At 49.2% G+C, this 6,000-nt stretch overlaps 1 protein-coding gene across 1 annotated transcript in view; it reads left to right on the forward strand.

The window, feature by feature from the left end:
* Positions 1–6,000, forward strand: part of LOC124670912 (protein argonaute 1A-like) — a 71,090-nt gene that overhangs the window by 61,911 nt on the left and 3,179 nt on the right. The gene's annotated exons all lie outside the window — the stretch shown is intronic.

Here is a 6,000-nt window from a genome sequence, read left to right on the forward strand (position 1 = left end):
GCCCACGAATTTCTTCGTTCTCTTCTTTTCTTCTATGGGATCCAGCTTTGGCAGCTGACCCCAAATTCCATTCTCCATCTTTCCATCTTCATCACCGTCTGCGAAGCTTTCCTCGGCATTGATCCCCACTGGGGTCTTTGGAGGAAAATCTTCTACGTCAAGCGTCACAACGACAGGAATGCCCCCCCCCCCCCGTCGTTGGTGGCGTTGGCTTTGTTATCAGAACAGAAGTTGATTACTTCAACTACACGATGAAGGAGTCTGTCCAGGGCTGGTGCAACAAATGGTTCTATCTGCGAGATACTCCGGTGTCTGGGCGGCGCTCCAATCTTCCTCCGTTTGAGGACGTCCTGGTGGCTCAGCCGAAGAAGTCCTGGCGAAACGCCCTGTCTCCTGAAGAAAGCACCGTAGCCGACAAGCTGTTCGACCAGGTCGTAGATCTGAAGAACACAGGAGGCTTAACGATGTGTGGCACTGAGGTAGTCTGAGTGTTCTTACAACGTCGGGTGCAACCGCTGATGTCCCGGCCCCACTAGTTGTGGCTGTACTTTAGCAAGGATGATAAGTCAAGAGTCAGCTCTGCCGACCTGTCGGATGATGAGCTTCGCGACGAGGTGCGTCGTCTGACGTGCCTCAGCATGAAGGACACCATTGTTCTGACCTCGGCTCGCCCCCCATACAATCTCAAACACCTTCCGGCTGAGGTAGCTCTTACTGTTACTTGCTCTTATTACTATCATTGTGCCGCTCTTCGACTTTTCACTGGTTTTTCTCCTGTCAACAGGCCTCCACCATGGCTCAATGCTATCCTCCTACACCCGAAAGCGGTGTGGAACCAGAGGATGATGATGATGACTCTGAGGAGACTGAGGATGCCCAGCATATCCTTGAGGACAGTGACGTCCAGGAGGACGAAGCTCCCGAAGATGATGCTCTCACCACGAGCAGGCGGTGTAAGAGGATAAACGAGGACCTTATCACAACGGCTGAATCAAGTCCTAGCGGGCAAGATAATGATGCCGATGAAACCGCATCGCCTCCCCCTGCTGTGAAAAGTTCGATAGGCTTTTTTGCTGTCGAAGATGACCTGGACCTGTGAGTATCTATTTTTCCCTTCGTAACTATCCTTCTTCATTCTGCATGCTGATCATCCTTGCTTTCCAATCAGCTCTGATGATGACGACGATGTTCCTCTTGCAAAGAGGGCTAAGTTATTCTCTGGGAAGTCTGAGTCAGCCAAGGAGTCGAACCCTTCGCCTGCCAAACCAATGCCGCCCTCAAGGACGACCGTGGAAAAGATTCCGGTGTTGAAGGTTATCCCTTCTGGCAGCGCTCCCGTTCCATCGGCTGCTCGCGACCATGTAAGTGATTTACTCGACTTGGCTTCCTTCTTTTTCGCTGAATTTCCATATTCGACTGAGGTTTCTTGGCTTTTTACCTCGCAGCCGATTTATGCCACAGTTGACGTTGTGGTAGATTTTGCTGAGCAATTCACTCGTCTGGAGTCTAAAAATGCTCATCTTCGGAAGACCATCAAGACTTCGGCTGACCAAGTGCTGGAAGCCAACAGGCTTGTAGCCGATGCTAAAAATGAAAACATCTCGCTGAAGGATGAACTGAAGAAGCTGAAGCAAAAAAATGAAGGATGAGCAAGATGCTAGACGCGAGGCTGCAGTCGCAGCCGATGAAAAAGAGGGCGTCCTCCGTGAATCCATTGCGAATTTATTGGGTAAGTTCCTTGGCGCATATCTTTTTTCCAGTACTTTCCTCTAGGTTGCTTATCTATCTTCTTCCTGGTGCTGCCGATATAACCATCAATCGGGCTCGCAAGCTTCGGGAGGATTCCATGTCTGACGCCTTGTCACTCGCTGCTGAGTCCAACGTCCAAGTTCTCAGACTTTTGCAAAGAACCAAGGGAGCGTTTATCGAGGTTATTCTTAATGATTTTCCCAAAGATGAAGCAGGACAAGACTCTTGGCGAGATGGTAGACGCTTTCCTCGTCGACCCTTCTGAGCCTGAGCCTGTGGAGGTACTAAAGCGTCGTTCCCATTTGTTTGGAGCGGTACTTACTTTCCAGCTGCTAATGGGTCATGGGCTGGGCTCTGAACTAGAAAAGTTATCTAAGGCATTGCCTGTAGATGACAATAATTGCCTAATCAACCTTGAGCCCTTCAAACAATCGGCAGTAACATGTGCTAATCAACTCCTCAAGCTGGTTGACGAGGCGAATACCAAAACTGCGCCTGAAGCTGCCCCCGACTCATCATCAACTCTTCCTTGAATGAATGCTTGCTCGGTCAGTTGTAATTAAGGCCTGATATAGTTTAACCCAATCTTGTCTTATTCTGGCTCTGTTGCCAGCACCAACAATCTTTTGAATGTAATATATACGCTCCAGCGCTCCCGATGGGAGTTTTTATTAATGCTATTCTGAGCTGAGAATTGTGCTGCAGATTCCTTCATCTTCTTCTCGTGCCGATCCTTCTTTAAATCCTTCAGCTAGCGATGAATCTGATCTTCTTCGTCGTTTGCAGGATCAAATATCCCGATTGAACAAAGATATTACCACCCTTCACGCGATGGCGGCGTGGGTGAAAAGAAAGAGCGAGATTGCGACTGCCATTGAACAACACGCTCTCGATCGTCTCCGTGTTGCTACTGAAAGCTTGAGCTGTAAGTGCTTGTCCATCCGTCGATTTTTATCGAAGCTTGAATATCCTTTAGCTGATTTTTGCCTCTTGACAGTCGTAGCTTCTGACGAATCAGAGGAAAACAAGAGGATCCACGAAAAGATCGAAGCGATGACCGATGTAGCTCACCCGAAGCATGAGTTGTGGTCCCATCGACCGAAGGCTGTTGCCGTGGCAAAATTTGAACATCGAGCAGAGAAGGTGCACTACTACTTTGACAAGTTCCATGCTCATCTCTCGATGGTCTGGAGAACATTGTTTCCTCTGGACCAAGCACCCGAAACTTTATCTGCTCTGTTTACTCGATTCAAGACCCCTGAAAGGATTCGACTGTTGGTGTGAAAAGAGCTCCTGGCCGGCGCTGAACTTGCCTTCGCTTCAGTGTTAGCGTGTCATCCGACCTTAGATTTGGAGGCCATAGCAAACACCAATAGGAGTTTAGACCAGTATTACGATATTGCTAGAAATCCTGCGTCCCTATCATCTCACGGATGGAAACAGGTATTGAGAGGGATCTGAAGGCCCGAGAGGACCAGGGAAACCTGCCATGAATTTATGCATTCATATGTATGTAATGACCTTGTACCTGCAAGGGATAATCTCATATAAATTTAATGTGTGTTTTGCACATCATGTACTTTTGGTGAATTTGCTAATTCGATTAATAATTTTTTGTCGAGGGCGGATGAGTGATCAAGTCAGCCTGCTAACCCGACGACTCCGTTGTAATTGCAAGTTTATTGCGGAGTCGATACGTAAGTTCTGTAAGAGCGACACCCGTCGAATAATCGAGGGATTTAGGCGCTTGGCTTCGTCACGCGGTGCACCGGTTTGAGCCTTGTTTGTGATAGTACGTCCATCGATTGCAGCACTCGCGTATTTTCTCGAGGCTTGGATGGGTTGTTGTGTGTCATTAACCTTAGCTCGCGATGGGAGTATTTAATTAATGACACGTGTGCGAGCGTGTTTCTGGCCTGCGCTCCCGATGGGAGTAAGAGCCAATGACAAGGGCCCCGAACAATTTGTTCGGATAATGAGGCCTGGAACAATAAAGGTAAAAAACCTGATCAGATATTTTATTCATATCATAAGACAAGCTTAGGAGTTGCCAAATAACAAGAAGAGGATAATTATATCCTATGCGTAGAACCGTCGCAAATGTGCAACGTTCCATGGATTTTCAACATCTTGACCCGAAGCTGGGTTCTTGAGATGATAAGCTCCCCCTGGTATCACTTTAGTGATGATGAACGGTCCTTCCCATGGAGATTCGAGCTTCAGAGATCTCTCTTGCTTCAGTCGCAGTACCATATCTCCAACACTGAAGCTTCGATTGCGTACTCGTCGACTGTGGTAATTTCTTAATGCCTGATGATACACCGTTGTTCTTGCCAAGGCAATGTCCCGCGCTTCGTCAAGGAGGTCCACGGCGTCTTGCAACGCGTTGTTGGAAGTAGCTTCCGTGTACGCGGTCACCCGAGGGGCTTCGAACCGAACATCGGCTGGCAAAACTGCTTCGGCTCCGTATACCAAGAAGAACGGGGTGTACTGGGTTGACATGTTGGGTGTAGTGTGCAAAATCCAAAGCACGGAGTGCAATTCTTCGACCCAAGCTCCAGCCGCACCCGTAAGGCGTTTCTTGAGGCCATCTCCTATTAGACCGTTGATCCTTTCGACCTGGCCGTTGGTCTGGGGATGTGCTACCAAAGCGAATTTTAGTTTAATGCCACCGTCGTCGCAAAACTTCCAGAACTTTTTGGAATCAAAATTAGTTCCGTTGTCTGTGACGATACTGTGGGGCATGCCGAATCGACAAGTTATTCCCCTGAAGAACTGGACGGCGGTTTCGGCTTTCTGATTTCGAACAGGTACAACCTCAATCCACTTGGTAAACTTGTCGACTACAACCAGTAGATATGTGTGACCCCCAGGCGATGATCTTGGCAGCGGTCCAACTTGGTCGAGTCCCCACTTCGCGAAGGGCCACGCGAGTGGTATCGTCATCAGATCTGTTGCAGGGGCATGCGGTTTTGGTGCAAAATGCTGACAAGGGTAGCACTTTAGGACCAGATCTCGTGCGTCTGATGCTGCCGTTGGCCAGTAAAACCCTGCTCTGAAAGCTTTCGCCAAAAGGGCCCTGCTGCTTGCGTGGTGCCCACAGGTTCCTTCATGTATCTCGCGTAGCAGAACCTTTCCGTCGTCGATAGCGATGCATCTTTGAAAGATGCCAGAGATACTACGTTTGTAGAGTTCTCCATTTACCACGGTGAAGGCCTTTGATCGTCTCACAATTCTCCTGGCTTCCACCGGATCCTCTGGTAGTTGCTGCTCTATTAAGTATGCTAAAAATGGTTTGGTCCACAGGGGTTCGAGGAGGAGGACCTGCTCTACGGATCGAGGTGGAGATTCTTCGACAGTTTGTTGCAAGCTTGCCTCTGAATCGTCAGCCGATGATTTTGGAGGTGCCGATGCTTTCTCCTTTATCGATCGTTGACTGATAACTTCGTAAAATACACCGTCTGGAATGGGGGAACACATGGATCCGATGTTCGCCAGAGCGTCGGCTTCCTCGTTGCTGGCTGATACGTCTCCGACGTATCGATAATTTCTTATGTTCCATGCCACATTATTGATGTTATCTACATGTTTTATGCACACTTTATGTCATATTCGTGCATTTTCTGGAACTAACCTATTAACAAGATGCCGAAGTGCCGATTCTTGTCATTCTGCTGTTTTTGGTTTCGAAATCCTAGTAAGGAAATATTCTCGGAATTGGACGACATCAACGCCCGAGGGCCTATTTTTCCACGAAGCTTCCGGAAGTCCGAAGACGAAGCGAAGTGGGGCCACAGGGGAGCCAAACCCTAGGGCGGCGCGGCCCCCCTTGGCCGCGCCGCCTCTGTCATCTGGGGCCCCTGTGCCCCCTCTCGACTTGCCCTTTCGCCTACTTAAAGCCTCCGTGACGAAACCCCCGGTGCATCGAGAACCACGATACGGAAAACCTTCCGGAGACGCCGCCACCGCCGATCCCATCTCGGGGATCCGAGGAGATCACCTCCGGCACCCTCGCCGGAGAGGGGAATCATCTCCCGGAGGACTCTACGCCGCCATGGTCGCCTCCGGTGTGATGTGTGAGTAGTCTACCCCTGGACTATGGGTCCATAGTAGTAGCTAGATGGTTGTCTTCTCCCCATTGTGCTATCATTGTCTGGATCTTGTGAGCTGCCTAACATGATCAAGATCATCTATCTGTAATTCTATATGTTGCGTTTGTTGGGATCCGATGAATAGAGAATACTTGTTATG

The sequence above is a fragment of the Lolium rigidum genome, chromosome 7, assembly GCF_022539505.1.
Source record: "Lolium rigidum isolate FL_2022 chromosome 7, APGP_CSIRO_Lrig_0.1, whole genome shotgun sequence".
Classification (NCBI taxonomy): Eukaryota; Viridiplantae; Streptophyta; class Magnoliopsida; order Poales; family Poaceae; genus Lolium; species Lolium rigidum.